The following is a 23,373-nucleotide window of genomic DNA, read 5'->3' as shown; positions in this document are numbered from 1 at the left end:
AGCTTTGGCTGAAGCCATTAAAACACTGCGGGGATGTTTCCACCAGGAGTTCCTCCTGGTGGAGCAAAGGAAAGTCAGCGCTGGTGAAAGTGGATTGAAAATAAATAAGCTGATAGTCCGATTACAGAACTAGCCATGCAACTTGCTCATCTGTCCACAACAGTGTTGTCTTCTTTCATTGTTAATGTTCAGACTGTACTGTTCTCTTTGTGCAATTCCATGATAAAAAAAAAAAATAACCAACAGTGCCCACTAGTGGCCTGGCATGCTCACTGCAGAGTTTCTGCTGTTTCAGTGTAAACGCACATCATTTTCAAAACGTTGCTGTAAATGCTAAATAGCTCTGAAAAAACTCGTAAAGGTGATGCTCTTTCACTAGAAACATCCTCCCCACTCCTCCGAACGGCAAGGAGGTGACGCCACGCCGTGTGCTGAGCTGTCGCTCCCCTCACGATGCTTTTCCGCTCCATTTGCGTCTCTTCCTGGTTCAGAGTTCCCTGCAAGGCCCAGCGGTGACCCAGAGGAGGCAGGAGGTGGAAACAGGTCATAAAAGAAGGAAAGAACCTGGACGGATCTGTACTGGACCGGAACCAGATAATGTCCGAAGTGGAGAAACAAACGAGATGCAAACGGATCGTTCGCAGGCAGGAAGAGTTTCAGTGCAGACAAGAAATTAAGTCTAGTGCTGTTAATTACACAGGAGCTTTAAATTCATCTGAAAAGCTGCATAATGTCGCCATTTAAAGCTCAGCGCAGTCCAGAAGGTGACTCAGTGGTTCTTCAGCTCCTGCTGAGATCCATTTCTCACTAAAACTCCTGCATTAGAGGGTGAATCTCTCCGTCTGGAGTCTGTTTAAGTCCAGGGTTCATCTAATGAATCAGGTCATTTCTTTAAAGCTGAAGTCTTTTTATATCCACAGATGATCAGTTTAGTTGAATATTTATTCAAATCCAGGTTCAAACATTGTGTTTTATCAACTTGTTGTCCAAAAACACAAAAAACATATTCGCTGACTTTTTCTTGATTATTTTATTCACGTTAAAGTCAAGGTATCTGACCCAAACTCACACTTTTTTTTTCCTTAAATGGGATCAAATAAATCCTTTAACACACAATACAATCAAAAACAGACAAGAGAGCCTCTGAGAAGAGAAAAGGAGCTGGCACAAAAATATCAGTTAAATGAAGAAAAAAAATCAGCAATAACATCATAACAACTAAGACACACAAACTGAGTGAAAAAGAAACAAAACTTATATTAACACTGTTTTAAACCAGGTAAGATGTTCAGTAGGTGAGTCACCGCCAGTCTGTGGATCTCAACCCTCGACGTCCGATTGAAACACCGAAGTGTTTCTGATCGGTATTTACAGTTCATCTATGATTGATACAGTTTCCATGGTAACAGGTTGGACGTTTTCTGACAGTAGCCTCGGCCGCTGCTCAGCACCGAGAAGTTAATAGTTTGTGAAGTTTATGTGAACCTTTCATGAGTGATTGTAAAATAATTACAGACTGAGTTTTCTGCCAAATCCTGTAAATCTACTTCTCTCTGGTTCCCAGACCCGCCGGATTAGTTCCTGTGGTTTTATTCAAACAAACAAGTGTCAAATATGATTAATGTCACTGTAAGCTAATTGATGCTTTATGTGTCAGATTATATGTATCGTATCGCTATTATGCAATACTTTGGACATGTTTCATTCAGTGGAGCAAAAAAAGCACAAAGACAAAATATTTTTATCATTTATTATGCCAACGCAAAGCACTGGACAGATTAATAAGAATTCTGTGTATTTGTTCTTATTTTTCACACTTTTGGATCATGTTCCTGCTCCGCAGTCAATCTAACTGCACAGCCTTTTGATTGGTGTGTTTATTCAGTTAATTTGAATTCTGGAAATAAATACCAAAGGTCAGCTTCATGGGTCATTGTTTGGAAATTGCCGCCGTTATTAATAAGTGCCGTTTCACGCAGAGAATCAAGTGTTTGAATATGTCGATGAAAGCTGCGTCCTCAGAGTAGACTTACTGTTTCACATGACGCCACACACACACACACACACACACACACACACAGATTAACCAGCCTGGAAGCCTTCCTCCTCCTCCTCCTCCTCCTCCTCCTCCCCCCTGCAGCGGCTCCACAGCGCCCCCTGGGTCTGCACGAACAGATGCGAGTCTGCAGCAGCCGATTAATCATTTCAGCACAACCACAGTGATAAATGAGCTGCTGACCAACACACACACACACACACACACACACACACACACACACACACACACACACACACACACACACACACAGCATTCCCCCTCCTATACAGTAACTTCGTACATTAACCTGAACACTGGAACGGAGGACATTTGATCTTTTTCTTCTTCTGTTGCTCGTGTTTTATCACTTCTTCAGACAGAATTCTTTTTCGCACCCCTGTTAAGTTTGTCATGCGTCGGTGACTCTACATGTCAGTCCAGCTGCTTTTCATCCCATAAATATGACTTGAGCTCAACTGATAAAATGAGTCCGACGGTCCCTGCTAAAGTTACGAGATCTCACCTTCCTGCTGACCTCTAATTGTTATTAGTGCGGCCTCTAGTGGTCGTGCCAGGTAAGACAGCAGCAGTGTAGGTCAGGCAGGTATAGTCAGATGGTGTGAAAGAGAGGCAGGATGATCAGCGGCAGCACGGGGGACATCCAGGACAGCTGCAAGTACCCTGGGATCCCGCAGGCCAATGGAAAACACGAGGAGAACGCAAGGAAGCCAACCACAGCCAGATCCCTCCAGAGAGGGAGACCAGTCCTGAGCAGGCGGTGAAACGGGGAGAGAGAAGCTACAGGCGTCAAAACGAGAGAGCTTCTCAGCTTTCAAATCCATCTCCAAGACCTGGCCTGAGCTGGTCCTCATGGAGCTGAACAAACCTCTGTTGGCACATTTCACCATGTTTAAGGCAAACACACATGTGATGGAGGCTGTTTTCTGTGCCACCCACTCAGACCTCATCTTGCCTTGAAGGAAAATTGATTGGATGTATTTCTGTAAGACCACAATCAGAATCAGGCATCCTTTAAATGTATATATTAGTATTGAAATTCAAAATGTGACAGATTGTTTGAGGTGTATTTTAATGTATGTCAACAGTCCCTGTGGACCAGACTGAGCTTTTAGCAGATTTTGAGAAGAAACCAACCGATGGCCTCAAGTCATGTGTGTCTGATCGTATTTTATATGCTGTAAAACTTCTCTGAGCAAATACTCAAAGTTAAAACATCCCTCTGTTCGTCTCCGCTGCTGTCATTATTGGAGTTTCATTCACCTGGCAGAGGTCAGAGAAGACCCCCGACAGGTCCAAGTTCATCATAACAACCATGACGAAGGGAAAATAGAGGTTAGTGGACGTGTGACCCAGAGGTCAATAGTTCAAACCCCCAGACTGGATCTAAAAACGCACCAGTGCTCTCGAGGCAGTGCTGTTAAATGTAACTATATGACGGATCAAATGCAGCAGAGTGAGATCAATAAGGAGAAACTCCAAAAATGAGTCTGACCTGGAAAGTTTGTGATGTCTGAAAAACACATATTAGGTTTTTCTTCTGAATTTTTAGCCTTAAACTACCTTTAAGACACGGTCTGAGGACGTTTAACAGCTTACAGCGGAGGTCACTGGGTGAAGTTTGGCCTTCCTCCATCTTTATGGGACTGGCTGTGATTTAAAGAAGCCATCCATACTAAGCCTTTTTTATTCTCTAAGTGTTACGCTGAAAACACACACACACACACGCGTCCTGTACAGGTCCATCACAACAATATAAATAAAGGGAAAGTGTGTTTGAATGGTGCATCTTTACCTGTGGCCGTTACTGAACGGAGACAGATGGTCAGTTTGATTTCAGCACAGCGGAGTTCAGACTTTCTCCTCCGTCTTTATGGGACCAAACCAACAGTTTGAGAGAGTTTCTCTTTGGTCTCTTTCTTAGTTTCGAGTTACATTCATCCGTTTAATTTCTATGATTTCTTCGTTCATCGGTTTGGATTAAGACATTGTACCAGTTTGCAATAATTTTTTTTTTTCTCCTGGTGGAACTTGTGAAAAGCCACCGTGGAATAAAGCCGCTGAAAAGTAGAGTCTGTGTCTTTCAGTGTCTCACTGCGGCTTTTATCTGCAGCTTTTCAAGCGTGTTCTGCTTCTATATGTTTATATCGTTCGATCCTCTGTATTTACCTCAGTCTGGATTCGTCCAGCTGGCATCGAGCAAAAGAAACTTAAAATTACAGGAAAGTTTTTTTTTTTCCAAGCTGCTTTCCGTCATTCCAAGTTGCAGTGAGTGAACTTTCAGAGTTATTTCAGAAAAATATCCCCCTCAGTGATTGTTGGGAGCGCTTCGACCCCCAGACTCACATTAAGCTGCGTCTTGTGCTGTGCCGACTCCACTGGCCGTAATCTGCATGAGCACATTTGGCTGCGGCGCGGCGTCTCTCCAGATGGATTTCCTGACTCTCTGATCCGTGTCGCGGCTCCGCGATGCCGCTGCCTGCTGTGCGGTCCGGTCTGCCGGGGCCCCCGTCGGGCCCCTCAACAGGCCGTTTATGTTAATCGCGTCATAATGTTATTTAGATCAATCGATCGGCCCGCTCGCCAGGCCGGGGTCAGGAGCCGCGGGGGTGACGGGTTACATTTGCACAACGCCGCGGCGCGGGGCGTCCCTCCGGGCCGGGAGGCGGCCTCTCTCATCGCGAAGGGCGGGCGGCGGCGTCCTCCACGCCGCCCGCGGCCCCACGCCGAGCCTCAGAGCGCTGGCCTTTTCCCCTCGCCAGCCCGTCAGACGGCGGCAGACTGACAGCGGGTCCCAAACCCCCGGACCGCCTTCAGACATCAGCGCCGCTGTCAGATGCTCAGATATCACTCCGACTTATTCTCCAAACCCCTCCTCACCAACACGTAAAAACTCCGCGCACAACTGAGATGGCGGAGCGGGCCGCCGTGACCTTTACCGCACAAAACAACACGGAAAATAAAAATGCATGTTTCATGGTCAACCTTTAGCACGCTGTGAAAAAGTTCTTTCAGTGACTGCGGCTGAACTTTATTTAAGCTTCTGTTGAGTCCATAAACACCAAACCAGGACGTCAACCGTCAACCAGTCTGGGTTTACTGAGCAGCAGCAGTGTTCTCACTTTCATTCTCCAAATCTTTTTGTTCTTTCTATTAACTTTGTTTAGATTGTGAACCAAGTTTTAACTCAGAGGATAAAATAACCTTGAAGTTGAGCCTCTGAACTGTTCAGGTTATCCGGCGTCAGGGACAGTAACAGATATGGAGACATGGACAGCAGAAAACTTTGTGTTCTGGAACAAAAGGACTTCCTACAAGCTTTTCTCTTCAGGTGTATTTCACTCAGGTGTTGAATATGAAGCAGGGAAGGTTAGATGTTTCCTGCATGGACGGTATGGCGTAAAAACAGGTGGCAGGAAGTGAAAGCCTCTGATGAGCCTGACGTTCCTCCACAGCGTTTCTCTCATCAGTCATTTCATTAAGCGATGGATGAAAAAATATAGCCGAAATGAGCGATTTTCCAGAGATTATGTCCCGCGCTGAAGCTCCCTTGCCGTGGCCCCCGCTAAATCGGTTGGATCTAAATAACTTCTGAAGGAGTCCGAGCTGCACCATGTTTGTCTGAGTGAGTATATGAGCATGCACACACCTAGAAATAAGGTCCAGGTGTCAAAAAACCGGAGTTGCCCTTTAAGGAATAGTTGTCCTCGTGGACGTTTTCCATCAAGAGGGGGAACTGTGCAGGCAGGGACAGATCACAGTGGATTTCAAGAAGAATGGAGAAAAAAACTGTCTCTGCAGACAAACCTCTGCAGGGACAGTAACAGAGACTAAATCTGCCCAAAGAGACAGTGTTGGACTCTCAGGTGTGCATCAGGCAGTTTAAATTAAAAAAAACAGGCAAATGAATGGAATATAAGATGGAAACAGACTCTCAGTGGACAAAGGACCATAATAAGGGGGTCAGTTTAGACCCGAGTGTGAAAGAGTCTCAGGTGTCCCCAAAAAGGACAGAACCTTTCAAATGTCCACACAAAGATAACAGGAAAATAATGAATAACATGTCCAAATGGAAACATTAAAGGAGGCTGGATAGAGCAGATATTTGTCCGTGAGGCTGGGACTCGTCCAGGAGGGACGAGGACACAGTCGCACTAACGGGCCGTTTATTTGATGGAGCGACGCCACAAAGAGACGGAGGCGGACTTTATTGTCTTGTTGCGCTGGTCAGAAACATGTTGCTCGGCTTCGCGCGGACGGACGGCCTCGGCAGCCGCGATAAAAACACACAAACACAAACGAGACAGCTCCGTCTCCTCCTCCTCCTCCTCCTCCTCCTCCTCTTCCTGCTCCTCCTGCTCCTGCTGCACATAAAGACAATACAAAGCCCTCGCTCTCAGAGCCTCCCTCACTTGTTTGGCCTCCCCCAGGACCCATAGGCGTTGTCGGAGCCCGGCGCTCTCCCCCGGCGCTGCGGTTCACCAGGTGTTGTCTGCAACAGGCAATTAGTAGAATAGGTGTAGCTGTCAATCAGCCGGCTGGAAGATTAGCTGCTTGGCCGTAATTAGCGGGTTAGAGGCTTCTTGGCCCAGAGGATAAAGGCTTTGCCAATAATGGGCCCTGGGGTATTAATTACTGAAGGTCGAAGCTGCCGAAAAGGCCAGGATCTTAGCAGCAGCGCACGTAAGATGATTGTTTAAATTTCAAAAATAATACTGGTCTGACAGTTGTTGGAGTCCCGCGGGGCGGCGGGTACAAGGTAGCCGAGGTAATTAGTTTGAAGAGGGAAAGGGCATGGTTACAGGCGTGTTTGTGAAGAGCGGGGGAGGCGGGGGGGAGGGGGGGGAGGAGGAGGAGGAGGAGAGGAGGGGAGAAATATAAATGTGAGGATGGAGGGAGGGGAGGAGATGTGGGGAAAAAAAATAAAAACAGGAAAGGTAAAGGAGGGGAGGAGGAGAGAGAAATGTGGAAAAAAAAATGAAAGAGAAAGGCAGAGTGATGGTGAGGAGGGATTAGCGGTGAGGGGGGGGCGGCGGGACGGGGGGGGGCAACGGCAGAGGAGGAGCTAGAGCAGAAACAGAGGAGGAGGAGGGATGCAAAGATTAGAAGGAAGGGTGAGAGGAGAAGAAATAACAGGTGGAGATTCAGAAAGATTCAATATCAAGTCATTTCTATGTTTTCCTCCCACTGAAGACTTTCAGGCTCTTCCTGTAGTTTAGGTTTTTTTCTCTTTTTTTTGTGTGATCTTGTCTCTGATCGTTTTTGGTGATCATTTAAAATCTTTTTTTTTTTTCTAATCAACTCATAAAATTCTTTATTTCTTTACAAAATATATTAATTAAGAGTTGGATATAATTCCTCACATCACAAGATAAAAATTCTGACTTTTCAAGTGAGAGTGTTGTTTGTTGGAAAAAACAAATGATTTTCTGATCTTTTTTCCTCACTAGTTTGCCTTTGTGTCTCACAGTCTGGATTACTTGATTGATTGATTAGTTTAACTTTTACTTTTATAGGCTACGCTAATCGTATTCAAATCCAAAATCTGAAACATGCAGAATAGAATAGAATAGAATAGTAATGCTAGTTTAATCCCAGAGGGAAACATAATGTTGTGATATTGACATTGACTCATATTCCTACATTTTTGAGACTGTAACTAAAACATTATTAATTAAAATGTAATAATAATCATTACTATTATTTTTGATTATTATTATTATTCAATACAGGCTATAGTCGCTTTCCATTAATTTAATTGATATGGTGTTTTGAAGAGTTTTTTTTCCAGTTTTTTCAATAACTTGAAAACTTTGTGTCATAAACATCAGTTGCAATATTTTTTTTAACTGAAACTTGCCTCGTGTTTCTTAATTTTTACCTCATGTTTTTCCAGGATTTTCTTCCATATTTCTAAACCTTTGTCTCACGTTTAGATTTTTCATGTCATGATTTCCTCTGTAATTCAGACGTTCCTTCTCCCGACTCAGACTATCTGAAGCGGTTTCCCTCCGGAGGAGGCCCGTGGACGGGCTGACGGTCTCTGCTCGGCAGTAAAATGTTCAGAGTAGTTTCCCTCCGTCAGGACAGTAAAGACTGAGTGTGTCCGAGTCGCTGCATAAATCCGTCTGCAGCCGACGTCTCTTTACTGCCCAGCTTCACCTGATATCTGGATGCAAAGTGCAGCTGCAGCCTGCAGACGGCGGGATGGGATTAACAGCAGCCTCCACCCATAAAACCGAGTGAATCTGAAGACAGACTCGCTCTGCAGGCTTTATTTACTTCTGTTTGTGAGCTCAGTTTTTTATGCTCAGCTTCAGCATGTTTAACAACTTCTTCTCATTAAGTTCAACAGGAACCTGCTGCTGCACTTCAGCTGGATAGAAACCGGCTTTCTAAGTAGCACAGATGCATTCTGGGAAGAGAGAGCCTTAGTAACTTTAAAGACAAAACAAGTTGTGTAATTGCTTTAAATCAAATTCAATATTGAGTTGGACAAAACAAGGATAAAGGAGATGCACCAGGCGGCAAACAAACATTCTGAATGCTACAGCCTGGAAATTGTGCCTGCTTCACCCCCAGCCAGTCAGAGACCTGAGAGGAGTCTGATGCTTCAGCCGATCAAAACAAACCAACAGGAGACATGAGGAGGAACAGAGATAGAATCACTTCTGTGTTTGGTCCAACTGCTAATTCAGTTTGTTTATCAAGAAAAAGTAAGAATAAGACAAAATTAAAGATCTGGGTTTTACCAAAGTCAGCAGAGTAAATGTGAATTTTAAAATTTAATTGCAGTCATTATTGTAACGCTTGTCTTATAAACACGGTCTGAATCACATTGAAAACTTTTGAGTTTTAAAACATGAAACAGGAAGTCAAAACTCTTGTTGATTCTTGTTGATAAAGTTCAGAGGTCATGGAGGTTAAACTGAGGAAAGAGTCAGTCTGGAGAATGGAGGAGGAGAAAGTTCCGATATTTATCATCGCAAGGAGGAAGAAAATCATAAAAACACCAATACTCTGGTAAATTTGATGAAGAGATACTCAGTTTGATTCTCTTTATCTGAATGTGGTTGTAATGTTTTGGTTGATTAGTGTGAAGATCAGGAAGAGGGGAGTCTCTCCAGGGCTTCTTCTGGATCCTGGTTCAGGTCTTCAGTCTTTTCTGGGTCATTTAAAGTACCTGAACCAGGATTACAGAGGTGTCTCTCTCCGTGTGTGTGTGTGTGTGTGTGTGTGTGTGAGTGTGTCTCTCCACGGCCTTGTCTGCAAACATCTCCACAACAGTAAGATAGAATAAGAGAAAAGACTCTGTTTGTACCTGAGCCTGGTCCTGTAGACCAGATCCCAACCCCCCCATACACACACACACACACACACACACACACACACACACACACACACACACACACACACACACACACACACACACACACACACTGACCACACTGTAAATCTCCCCTCATGTAAAACTCTGCACCTGTGGCCCCCAGCGGCTCCCCGTGCGAGGGCCACAATAAACATGTCAGCCTCTTCCCCCACCGCCTCCTCCCCACGCAGGCCCCCATAAATAAACATAAACCGTGGCAGCAGTGCATGCTGGGAGCAGCCAGGGGTCGTTACAGCCGGCGAGTGTTTGTCATTTTTATTATTTTTTATTTTGTGCGCAGCGGAGCTGAAGCACACTCACAACTTTATTCAAACAAAGTTTCCACTGAATCACACTGAGAGAAAAACCTCAAGCTCAAAGAAAATGATTTTACACACACACACACACACACACACACACACACACACACACACACACACACACACACACAGATTGAGCGATGTGATTGTAGCAGGCACTGTTAACCTGTTAATGATGACATGCTAAGGTCTAAAACGTGCTGCAGACAGAGCGGATCGCGACAGAGTTCCTGTTCCCTGTTTGCGGTGCCGGTGGATGGAGAGACGGCGGCCTCATCCAGAAATGTTTATAGCCTATTTCATAAACTGTCCAGGATGGTAACGGACTAAAATATATTCATCCTGCCTGTTTGTGGCGGTCCAGCTCTGGAGGGAATTGCAGCTCAATGGCCAAAAGGAGCAACACACATAGTCACATGACGCTAACAGCTGGTGGCTAAGCTAACAGCTGAATGACACCAATTAAGCTAAACAGCTGAATGACGCTGGTAGCTAAGCTAACAGCTGAATAATACTGGTGGCTAAGCTAACAGCTGGATGACACCGGTAAGCTAACAGCTGAATGACGCTGGTGGCTAAGCTAACAGCTGAATGATACTGGTAAGCTAACAGCTGAATGATACTGGTTGCTAAGCTAACAGCGGACCTGGCCAGCTAAGGTCACCACTGACAAACAAAGTGAGACGTGATCTTAAGTGGAAGAGAGATTAAAATGCTGTGCATCCTGGACAGAACAGGACAGCTGGTCACTCTAACATCAGCCGCTAAGGGAGAAACCATGTGGAATACCTGCTAAAAGAAACCTGTGTCAGTCCTCTCCATTTGAGACTGGTGATTTCACGGGGACCAGCGTTCGCCTGAAAGATCCAGAATCCAGATCTTTGATCAGGGAGTTTTTACATGTGTATAAATGAGGATTTTCCCAGAAAGTCCTGATTTGGTCGAAGGTACGGATTTTACAGGACTGGTAGACTGGGTTGTAATATTGGGGGCAACATCAGTTTATATGACATTTTCACATGAAAACGTTGAACTTTCATTGCATTCTGGGTGTCAGATTACACGATGACAGTGCTCAGAGACACTGGAAGCACCATGTTAAGAAAACTATTCTAAGTTTAACTTGCTTCCTACAAGCAAAGTGTTCAGCAGCAGAAAACAGACCGATGTAGTTTCTTTCCAGTTCTCCACGTTTCGTCTCAAATAGACTCGTCCTTGCTGTTGGTGCAGTGTTTTTCTCTCACGTTCCAACTTTAAGAGTTAACTATCCACGGATGATCGTCAGTATTTATTGATTAAAACCACTTCGGCTTTTGCTTGCAATTAAAGATGTTGAATTAAATAGGATGAAGGTAGAGCTTTAAGACCAAGGGAAATGCTTTCAGGTGAAACCACATCATTTTTTCAGACGTCTTCCATTTGCATGAAGCCGTCGCTAATTTCTGAAAGCAGCTCTAAGATGGATTGATCTGAGAATACTGAGCGTCTCCGTCTTTACGGGAGGGAATTCTGAAACGCTGACGATACAGCCTCTCCTCGCCTTGCATCTCTTTGAACCCCCTGACGGTTCTGCTTGTAGTGAAACCATGAAGCGGTGTGTGCTTCATGAGCGGTGCAGCCAGGTGAGTTTTACAGAGTCGGATCTCGACCTTTTGTTTAATTTCAGAGTCACATCCTCCTGCAGTGTCTCCGCCGTATCAGACGGTGATTAACCGGCCGCACTCTTTCTTCCTGACTGCACACTGATGATGGCTTCATGTAATATGGAACAGGTAACCAAGACGTCCTCGTTAACCTTCGACCTCCGGGCTCCACCCAATTACCAGAGAAAAAGGCAGAAAAAGGGAAGAAAAGTGAATTAAGCCGTCTGCTGATGGAAATGAAATTCAGAGCTAGTTTTTCTAGTGTTTAATAATGTGTGATGAGAGGTTCATGATCTGCACTCACAAAGACTTTAAATCAGTCGTTCCGACTGCAGTCAGAGACGAGAATTACTTTAATCTAATTCCATTAAAAATGATCAAAACGTATTGATCGGACATGATATCAACCTTCCAGCTCACTGAATCCTCCTGATAAAGGTTGAACACAGTCACGTGGAAATAAACTGTTCCTGATCAAAATGCACATGAAGGTAGTTTTTCTGAAAATCAACAACATGAATATGAAGCCAAAGACTTGATTCAGTTTGTTTTTGCTGAGTTAAATTTGTCACAAAATCTTTAATTTTTATTTGAAAGATTATGGCAGATTAATCCTCTTGATGCTTGTTATTCTTCACGTTAGTCCCCCCCCCCCCCCTCCCGATTGATTTGTCTATTTGTTCTTCCTGAAGGAAGGACTGAAAAGGCCAGACGCCTCTGTTGATGAGACTGGAGTCTCATTCATTCAAAGCATTAAAAGAGGAGGTGGTGCAAGCCTCCAGTAAAGCTAAAAATGAGTGTAAAATCCAAACAACATGAAATCTCCAATAAACAAAGTTTAAAGAGTCCAACTAAAAAAACCCAAACAAATTGGAAAAAACTTCTAAAAACCTGAGGTCCAAGGAAGTCCCCCAAAAGTCTTAAAGGTGGAATACAACATTTTCTCGAAAAGAGGAAGCCCCACGTCTGTTCCTCACTTTTTGAACAACGCGCATGCGCCAGACCATCCGCCCGGCTCTCCTGCTTCTCCCAGAAAACGCGGAAGTGTACGAGCGCGATCTCCTCTTCTCCGGCGTGCACGGCTCTGTACAGTTTCTGCGATCCGCCTCGCTCATAAATAAAGCTTTTTTTCCCGAAACAGCTACAGTTTCATTATGTCAGACTCGCCATCGGTAAGTACTAGCTCAGAAGCTCACCGGCTACATAAACACTCTGAATGCGCATGCGCAAAAGGGAGAAGCTGATTGGGCGCAAGCACGGAGAACCGCCTTACGAAAGCAGCTCGTCAGAATGATTGACAAACAGACCCACCAATTATTTAGGTGATCCACCCGGAAATCAAAATGTTGTATTACACCTTTAAGATCCAAGCACAGAGAAAACCTAAAGCCCAAAGGACACATCGCTGACAGGAGAACAACAGACTTGAACCAGAAAACGAGTCGGATACTTTGCTGCCAGCAGGTGAAGACAAACTCACACTGAGGAGAAACACATCAGGGAGCATCAGACACAGCAGAGGAAGTCAAGGAGCCTGAAACCACAGACAGCAGCAGATTTCAAAATAAAACAGGAAACAGGATGTGCAAAATTACACATACTGACATACTGTTACACATATTGTTCACCTGTTTTTGGTAGAATTTGTGTCATTTTTTTTGCTCGAGTCACTGTTTTTCTTGACTTCTATCTTCAGTAAGTTTTTCTCTAAACTTGCTGTGCTGTGGAATTGCAATGAAGTGACATCTTTATATATGTCTGTGTCTAATGTATACAAGTGTGTTTAGTGTTTTGCAAATGACTGTGTGTATTGTTCTGCAAAAAGTGTGAGGCTGACTTCGTGTTTATAGTCTTGAAAATCTTGTCCCATGTTTTGCTCCTTGAGTGTAAGGTATTGATAGGCATGTGATTCTTTTGTTTTAGTGTTTTTGCAATCATAAAAAAACTGTAAACCCCCACACCAGGTGTGCAAACACATGATTGCTTTATTGTAGACACACCAGCCAGGTTGGAGCACTATAAAAATGCAACAGGTGAGTTCACCTGCTTTCCACCAAAATGGATCAGCCAGAGGAAGACGAGTGAGGATGAGAGGGGGAATCCGTGGAGGACGAGCAGGAGGTAGAGGCAGAGGTCGAGGAAGAGGAAGAGGAAGACCTGAAGCAGGAGGAGAACACCCTCAAAGAAGAAGAGGACCAAATTTGTCTAATGAGATTTGAGCAACACTCGATCACGTTGTGAATCATGGATTGATGCTGAGGGAAGCTGGACTGAGAGTTCAGCCAAATCTTTGTAGATTTACAGTGGCATCTGTCATAAGGACATTTCGACAAGAAATGAGGTAAAAAAAAAAAAATTGTCAACAGTTGCAGTAATCAGCTGCTTGCTGTATTGTATGCACCATATCGACACTTTTGATACCTCCTCATGTGCCATTCTACAATCGCTTACATGCATAGGTGAAAGTAAGCCGGAACGCACCGGAACGCCATGCTGGTAAGAAATATACTGGCCTCTTCTACTGGAACGCCCCGGAACGCCTCTGAAAAGCAACTTTCACTCATGCATACAAAGCGAGCCCTTTCTTTTTTCAAGCAAATTTTACCGAAATAAGTGTAAAATTGATGAATACATAAAACTCACCTCCAGACTACATCTTCTGTGACGTGTTGAACAAGGTTAATGCGCCTGATGAGCACTGGAGTACTCGCTTACCGTGACAGGTTGCAGCTTGTAGTGGCAGTCTCTCGCTGTAGCGTAACGTTAATCCAATGTCCACTGTTGTGTGTTTTTTGCAGACAACAGGGAAGTCATTTTTGCAAAATAAACAAAACATAAATCCACAAGTAATAAATTGTGAGGGTTCACGCGTCGTAAAATATTCTCCATCTCTCTGTCATGCGAGCAGCATTACTCCTTCCGCAAACAAGCACACGTGGAAGTGAGGTAAACTCAATGCGTTCTTTTCATTGGATGGCTGGTTGCCTAGGTGATGTAAGGACACTCCCCCGTCTCAAGAGACAACCAGGACAGGTCAAAAATGCAAAGAAAAATTAAAAAAAAAAACATGTAACTAAAAACAACATACTGGGGGCCGCCATACTGTTTGGTGCCGCAAGGCATCATGGGAGGGGTTTGTTCGGGCCATTTCAAGATGTATTTTGTGTTAAAATGTACTTCGTTTTGTTATAGGTGTGTTAAGTTATTGTTTTTCTATGTGTTGATGCGTTTTTTCCACTCTTTTTATGTTAAGTTTCATTTACGTTATGTTGGACCAACAGTGAGAAGGGTCGTTGTGAGAGTAAGGTGGCCTCTGTGTCGCGACATGCTCCCAGTATACATTAGTTGTAACAACAATAAAAGCTTTGGTTGAACTGAGGGGCAGCAGTCCTTGTTGATCGTTGGCTCCGTCATGAAGAGGTCACTGCTGCCGTCACAACATGTATTACATTTAAACATTCAAAGTAACATTCAAACAATTAAAAAAACATGCTTTCAAGGATGTCAAAAAAGAGCAGGCTTTATCAATATCTGTCTTGTATGATGCTTGCACACTTTGCGTACAAACTAAAACATTTTTTTGCACAGTTCCTGCAAGAATCTTACCTTACTTTCACCCCTGCTTACATGTATTTATTTTTTTCTACATTGGATTGATGGAAGAGAACAACAAGGAGGAAGGGGACCTATATTCACACCAGAGCAAGAGACAGAAATCATGAACATGGTTTTAGCCAATAATGCCATTAGGCTCAGAGAACTTCAAGCCAAAATTATTAGTGACACCATTTTCAGTAATGTCCATCAGGTCTCCCTGACAACAACAGCACACGTCCTGAAAAAACATCAAGTTCACATGAAACAACTGTATCGAGTACCTTCTGAGAGGAATTCAGAGGATCAAACAGCTGCGGCACGAGCATGTGGAGGTTTGTATTGTTCACTTTAACATTGTGATGTTACAAACTGCACACGTAATGATTTTTACATGTAAATTTACTGCATACTAGACCAATGCTGAACTACACAATCTAGTCTTTCACTGTATTTCAGAGTTTTACAGATGGATGCTGAGGAAATCCCACATGAATTTATTTACATCGATGAGGCAGGGTTCAACGTCAGTAAAGTCAGAGGGAGAGGCAGAAACATCATTGGCCACAGGGCTATAATTAATGTTCCAGGGCAACGTGGGGGTAACATCACCCTTTGCGCAGCCATTTCCCTGAATGGGGTCCTCCACCGTCCTGCCAATATGGGCCCTTACAACACAGATCAAATGATCAGATTTTTGGACAGATTGCACAGCCTCCTCCCAGTAAATAACCAAATGCAGCAGATCCACTGCATGGTCATCTGGGACGATGTGTCATTCCACCACTCTGCTCTGGTCCAGAACTGGTTTCAGCACCATCCACTGTTAACAGTCCTGTACCTTCCTCCATACTCTCCATTTCTAAACCTCATCGAAGATTTTTTCTCGGCATGGCGGTGGAGAGTTTATGATCTCCGGCCCCAGACTCAGACGCCCCTCATTCAGGCCATGGAAGAGGCTTGTGACCAAACTGACACTGCAGCTGCACAAGGATGGATCCGTCATTCCAGACGGTTCTTTCCACGTTGTCTTGCCAACGAAGATATTACCTGTGATGTAGATGAAACTCTCTGGCCAGAGCCAGCGAGGCGAGAAGATGTTTAGTATTTATTTTATTTTACCCAGATTTCCTTTTGTTTTCTTCATTTTCTTTACATATTTTTAACCTGTACTAGCAGTACAGTATTTTTATTGGTCTATTTTGTGGGTTTACAGTGTTGGAATATGTTTTCTTGTGATTGTCTGTGTTGACTGAATGTGGTTATATAAAAAAATTAAATCAGAATTTCAAAGGTCTGCAGCACTGATCTTGTGATGTGTTTGAATTTACTATGGTGTATATTTGCACTTTCTCTGTGTACTTCACGTACAGTAATCTATTCACTGAGAGGTCCAGAGGTAGAACTGCCAAAAGTTAAACCCAGCAGTGTGTAACTGGTTCAAACAGAACTAAGCCTTATGAAATGTGTGTGTTTCATGTGGTAACGTAGTATGGTTTTTATAAATGTGTGTATAGTTTTTACAATAGTGTTTCACTTTGCACAGGATCTGAAGTGTTTTCCATATTGTGTGTGTGGTTGTGCTAATTGTGTGTAGTGTTTTGAAATTCCAAGCCCTGTTTTCAAAATCGTTTTTAAGCAATTGTAAAAAAAACTGTAACGGCACCCACTAGTGGCCCAACATGAAAACTACACGGTTCTCAGTGTTTCTGTCGTTTCCATGTGAACACAGCCTTTTCACTGCAGACGTTGACGTGTTGGTGGAGCCCGTGACTGTCAGGCCTCATCCCTCGTCCTGTGCCTTTGTGTGTGTTTTTCTTTTTGAAGCCGTGGCGTCTGGAGCTGATGCCTGCCGCGGGTTTAATGTGACGAGTTTACCTGTCGGCCGTTTGATCAGCGTCACTCTGCCCAAGTGGAGGAGACGGATGTTTTCATTCAGCCGACGACGCCAGAATCAGCCAACCTGCTGCTGCCGCTCACGTGAAGCCGACATCCACATCTACAAATGAGTCCTGACGTGACACCTGTGTGTATGTGTGTGTGTGTGTGTGTGTGTGTGTGTGTGTGTGTGTGTGTGTGTGCGTGTGTGTGGGTGTTATGGCAGGTAGAACCTCCAGCTGGCGTGGCGCTCCCAGCAGGCGGGCGCAGGGTGGACCTGCTCCTTGTTTAGGAGGAAACAAATGGCAAATGAAAAGACATTAAGTTCCACATGTTAGGCACAGGTGTCAGAGTAATAACGCGTATCAGAGAGGAGGAGGAGGAGGAGGAGGAGGAGGAGGAGCGTGGTGTTTACCGCTGGATAATGCGCGGGGGTCCCGGGGGAGGTGGGTGGGCCCTGCTGTCGGCTCCCACTCGTCCTGCGGCGCAGGACGGCTCTTTGATTGGACGCCTGCTTCTGCCGCTTGCTGTCGGTTCTAATGGGCCCTGAAAGCTCCGGCAGCGTTTACCGCCGCTCCACGTCGGCCGTAACACGCAGGAACATTTTCTCTGAGGCCGAGCCGTCAGGAAAGTTTAGCGTCCGCGTGAAGACAAAACCGAAACCCTCCTGCTGGTTTTCTCTCCTGCTTCCATTTGAAAGTACAAACAGCCTCTCGTCTCATCTCCTCTTTGATTTCATGTCTTCTTCACTTGTGTGTGGGTTCATTGTTCCTCTGCACCGCTCTTCTCTCTCATGCCTTTACGTCTAGCTGTCTTTTTCAGATTTTCTGCTTGTTTTATTTTATCTCTTTGGGACATTTTGTGTGTCTTGTCTGCTGTTTTACATCTCTACTGTTGTTTTGTTTTGCTTTGGTTTCCCTCTGTGGTTTTTTTTGCTGTCTCTATGATGTTAATTTGTTTTTGAGACAATTTTTGTCTTTCTTTCTCATGGTTTTGTCTCTGTTTGGTGTCTTTCTGTGACATTTACTATTTTATTCTGATGATTTTGGTTATTTTTTTTACTTTGTTACTGCTTTACATCTTTTGTGGAGGCTTGGTGTCTTTTCATAATTTAAACTCTTAAATTTTTTTGTCCTTTTATAATATTTTTTGGGCCTTTTTGAAGTTGTTTTGTGTTTCTTCTATTGATTCAAGTGCACATGTGTTTGTTTTTGTCACATTTAGTGTTTCATAAGTGTCTCATAAGTCATTTCCTTGATTTCCGATTCTGTTGTGTCACTTCTTGTTGCTTTCCAGCTTTCTCCAGGTGCTAATGGTTGTGTTTTCCCTGATCAATACTTCCATGCCGTGTCTCCCTAATGTATATCCTATGAGTGTGTGAGTGCGTGTACGTGTGCATGTGTGTATGGTGTGTTTATATGTATATATGGTGGGTGGGGAGGACAGGTTTATTTTCTAATGTTTTTTTCTTTTTAAATGCTGTAAAACACTTTGTGTTGCTTTTATGTATTAAAGGTGCTTTATAAATAAAGTTTGATTTGATTTGATTTGAGTGACTCTTGTTGATCTCTCACAGTGTTTCTGATTGTTTTGTGTCTTTCTATCGTTGTTCTGTGTCCTACTCTGGTAATTTTTTTGACTCTATGAGGATATTTTGTGTATTTTTTAATGCTTTTCTAGTTCTTTTTTCTACTTTATGTTTTGATATTGTGGCTCTTGTGTCCCTCTGAGGTTGTATTGTATCACTTTTGTTATTTTCTTTGTGTTTCATGTCAAAGTTGTGTATCTCTGTGGTCATTTCACGTGTCTTTGTGGTAATCTTCTGTCTGTTTATCTCTTTTTTTTAACAAAGCAAATCTTCAAGTCCCTTTGATACGGAACACATCATCGAATTTAAACATTTTCTTGCTGGAAATGTGCCGATTTGGTTTTATTTTTTTCACCCACTTTGTCAATATTTTCAGTAATATGAAGTAATATCCTCATATTAAATGAAACACTGAGAGAATTTAGCCCTCGCTCAGTTTCCCTTCAAAGGCGGATGACTTTCTGATGCTCACACATTTTCCTGCGCTGCATTTTCGACTGCGGAAATAAAAAATACTCGAGTCGTCCCCGAAGATTAGACCTGCCCGAGGTCATAATACACACACACACACACACACACACACACACACACACACACACACACCCGGGGAAAACACACCCACCGCGGTTCCCTCAGTGAGTACCAAACCTCCCACGTGCTGCTCTGGTCTGACAGCGTTTGTATTCAGTTCACTCTTCCTCTCTTTGTTTTTTAACGGCTGTGAAAGCGGCGCTCTGACCTGGAACCAGCTCGGGGGCTCGGTCTAATTGTTGGCTGAATAATGAGCTTAAAGGATTTCAAGATGCTCGTTTCCAAACTCATAACTGTGCGGCCGTTGTTCCCACGTCTCGTCTTTCATGTCCCCGTCATCCGTCACATCCGTCACGTCTCCCCGGCCGAAGCCCCGGGAGCCGACACGCTCCTGAACTTCAACTCCCAGCATGCTCTCCTGCCATCTGCTGTCCTTTACACTCCTCGGTCCATTCTTAAATACCACCTCTGTTCTCTGCTGCTCCCTGACCTTTCAATCATTTTGCCATTAGACGAGCTGTTTGTCCGTCGGAGTCCCGGCTGATCGTCCGGGACGCCTTTTAACTGTTTTAAGGTCTGTGGAACTTTCAGCCTCATTAAAACCCCGATCACATGATGTTTTCAAGTGAAAACACAAAAGGCGGGCAAACTTTTCTGAAATGAAAAGTCAAAATGACGCGCTGTCTGGTGAACGGGGTTCATAAAAGTCGATCTATAGAAATACTGTCATTACCTTTGCACATTTGTGTGCAGAAGTCACTGAGTGACTCGTGTTTTAACAAAGTAACAGGTTTCAAAATAAAAGCATTAAAGCCATACTTCAACATTTTGGCAAATTGGCCCATTTAGCGCAATTCCTTAGTCCTTTCGAACAGCATACTTACTTTTTTTGTGAGGGCGAGCTGTTGTTTATTCAGAGATGAGTCGGGGAAGGTTTTCGGGACGGACACAATGGAGGTGAACGGTATTTTTGTTCCCCCTCGTCAAACTCATCAAATACACAATCCAACAACGCCAAAACACTTTGGTGGACACGTTACAATCCGCACATTCACTACGCTGTGAAATATTAATGCAAAATTACGAGATTGAGTTGTTTATGCGAAGATTGCTAAGACGGAACTACTTACTAAACATGGCGTCTGGGCGTAGTAATTTCAAAAGAAAAAGCAGTTCCCAGTATTTGCTTCAGTGTCGTAACGCTACAATATTATTTGTTGGTGTTCCACAGCGTCGTGAATGTGCGTATTATAACGTGTCCACCAAAGTGTTTTGGGGTTGTTGGATTGTGTATTTGATGAGTTTGATGAGGGGGAACAAAAATACCATTAACTTCCATTGTGTCCATCCCGAAAACCTTCCCCAACTCACCTGTGAATAAACAACAGCTCGCCCTCACAAAAACAGTAAGTATGCTGTTTGAAATGACTAAGGAATTGTGCTAAATGGGCCAATTTGCCAAAATGTTGAAGTATCGCTTTAAGTATCAAATTTGCATCAATGATCAGACGAATATAACAAAAACAACAAATACATATATCAAAACGCATGTTCACAGACATAAGAACTCACCGCAGATCAGGAATCGTCTTGATGTGACTGAACAGTGACAGAAGTTCTCTGAACGTCACAAACTTTGTTTTTTCCTAATTTTTTTTTCCTCCTTTGAGAAAAATCATTTTATGAGAGTTTGTCATAATTCAGCGTGTTATTGAGGTGTTGATGGGGTCCTGCAGGCGGGAGGAGGCGTCCTGAGAGCGCCTGTCAGGAGTCCATGAATAAGACACACTGGTCAGCCTTGGACTGTCAGGGCCCCGCCGGTGTCGGAGTGATGGACGGCGGCGTTTGTCATTGAGCCGCTGACTCGCCTCATCACACCTGAATAATTCCTGTAATCACAGTGGCATCTCTGCTGTTTTTAAGGATGCAGCCAATTAAATCTTCATCGCGTTCACAATTGATTTTGTAAATATTCATCGCTACAAAGAGGTGATGGAGGAGTTGAAGGCTGAAGGTGGAGTCAAAGGTCAGAAGGTAACTGTATACTCTCTTTTCTGTTTTGCACTCTTTTTCAAGTCATAGAAGTAATTTTGTTAAACACAAACATTTTAGAGGTAATTTAAGTGGTTTTTCTTAATTTTACCAGGAAAGACGGATTCATAAAGATAGAGGAGCTGGGAGGAGAACACCAGGAGGTCCTGCTCTGATGAGCTTTGTTTGGCTCATTTCGAGTCTTGATCTGTCCTGGTGACTGATCGGTTCTGGTGATCGGTTCTGGTGGGCTGACCAGGTGGTGTGTCCCGGTGGTCTTTTGTTTCTTGGATCGACCCACATGGGTCAACCTTCACTCTCCTCCTGCGACGACGAGTCCATCAATCACCAATCGCCACTGCTTTTTCTCCCTTGGGCCATCTTAATCAATGCTGAAGACTCAAATCTTCACACACTGGTTCTTCTCCTTCATACACACCAACTTTGAGGAGAAAAGGTTGACTTTCTGATCGATACATTCCATTACTTCACCATGAGAAATGATCGGTTTTCTCCTGTGCGTGGTCGTAATGTTACGGCTGATCGATGACGAGTTTCTCTCTTCTTTTTTAAAACATTCCAGATGAGCAGCAGCTCCTCCGGTTTTAGTTCTGTGAGTGACTCTTTGTCTTTGAGGAGCCTGACTGTAGGAACTTCCTGTTGCACCCGTCAGGTGAGCCTCCGCCGGCTGTTCACGTCTCATTTCTTACATAACTTAATCACGACTCCAGTCTGTGGAAGCTCCATCCGTGTGTTGGAACACGGGGGTGGGGGGGGGGCTTACTGACCGCGTGTTTCCCGAGGCGTGTCGACCAACCGGCGAGCTCGTCTGTCGTCACGGCGAGCAGCTGATGCGAGCGCGGCGCGACATTACGAGGGTTAATCCACATAAATGTTGACAGCCATATTGCTGACACGGGGAGTTAATAAGACTAACAGATTATTAGCTTCATAACATTCCTCTGTCATGGCGCCGCCGCCTGTCAATCATTGACACAATTAAATTGTTTAATGAATAAATTTGCATTGATAATGGCGAGGCTGCGGGAGAACAGCTGGCTGCGGCGGTTTAATGGCGAGCGTTGCATCAGACGCCCATATGGAGGCCGAGTGGAGGGGCTGTTTGATGCTAACTAAATGAAAAGTATCACTCACATTAATTTGGCTCGTTTGACAGTCAGGAAATCACTTAGTAAGACTGATTCTGCCCAATTACAGGCTGCACAGCTAATTACTAAAGGAGGAGCCACGGCGCCCGCTCACCTTCCAGGAAATGCTTCCCGCTCTTCAAAAACAGCCGCCAGTGGCGGCGCGGTCCTCCGCTCCGGTCCGACGACAGCCCGAGAATGAAATGCAAATCGCCCCGCGCTCTCCGGTTGCCGTCACATCTGGCCCAGACGCACTTTCTCACCGTCTTCCTCACAATTAAAACCAACAGCAGCGGCTCGGATATACATTTCAAAATATTGCGCAGCAGCCTGCGACACTTCAGTGCCGCGGCGCGAGCGGCTGAAATCATTTCCGGGGAGGAAGCATGAATATTCATGCTGACATGAAGTGAAAGCATGAAGGTTCCTCACATTTTGTGTGTGTGTGTGTGTGTTTGAGAGTTGCGAAAGTTGAGGCGCCTTCACATCCAGAGACGCTCGTCAACTCAGAGATGAATCTGGACGTTTCACGTCTTCTGGAAAGTTTCCTCCTAATTTACTGGAAATCAGATGTAAATGACGGCGGGAAACCTTCACAGTTGGTGCTGATTGGAAGGAAAATGGAGACGGTGTTAGTCAACTGGTGAGTGATGTGTGTGTGTGCGTGCGTGTGTGTGTGTGTGTGTGTGTGTGTGTGTGTGTGTGTGTGTTGATGATTGAATGTCAAAACCTGTCAATCTCTCAGCGTTCTCAGCTGGCTCGGAGGTCCGCTATCAGTTTCTTATCAATTTGATGGATATGGGAATAACAGCTGACCGAGGCACCTGGGAGGAGGAGATGGACCTGTTCAACTCAAATCAAAGAGGCTGGAAATAAATGAAAACACTGATTTGTGAGGGAGGTGCAGATGGACCTGGTACGCTGTCTGTGGAAACACTGTTTTTCTGTTTGTTGTTTGTCCGGTCATGTCAATTACAAACCCTCTGGATCACTATTTGACTGTATGACAAGAGAAAAGCCTCCGTCAAGCCGAGTCCAGAGAACGCCGTGAACGGGCGAAGGATGAGGTGGAGAAATGTCTTTCAAGACAGACGCCTGGTGACCTGATTCAATTTGCATTTGAGAGAAACTGATGAACAAAACAAAGATTTACAACTTTCCAGTGAAGAAGTTTAACTTTTTATTTTATGACAACAATATTTGACAATATTTGAC

This window comes from Salarias fasciatus, chromosome 2, assembly GCF_902148845.1.
Source record: "Salarias fasciatus chromosome 2, fSalaFa1.1, whole genome shotgun sequence".
Lineage (NCBI taxonomy): Eukaryota > Metazoa > Chordata > Actinopteri > Blenniiformes > Blenniidae > Salarias > Salarias fasciatus.
Note: the sequence above shows the minus strand (reverse complement) of the source record.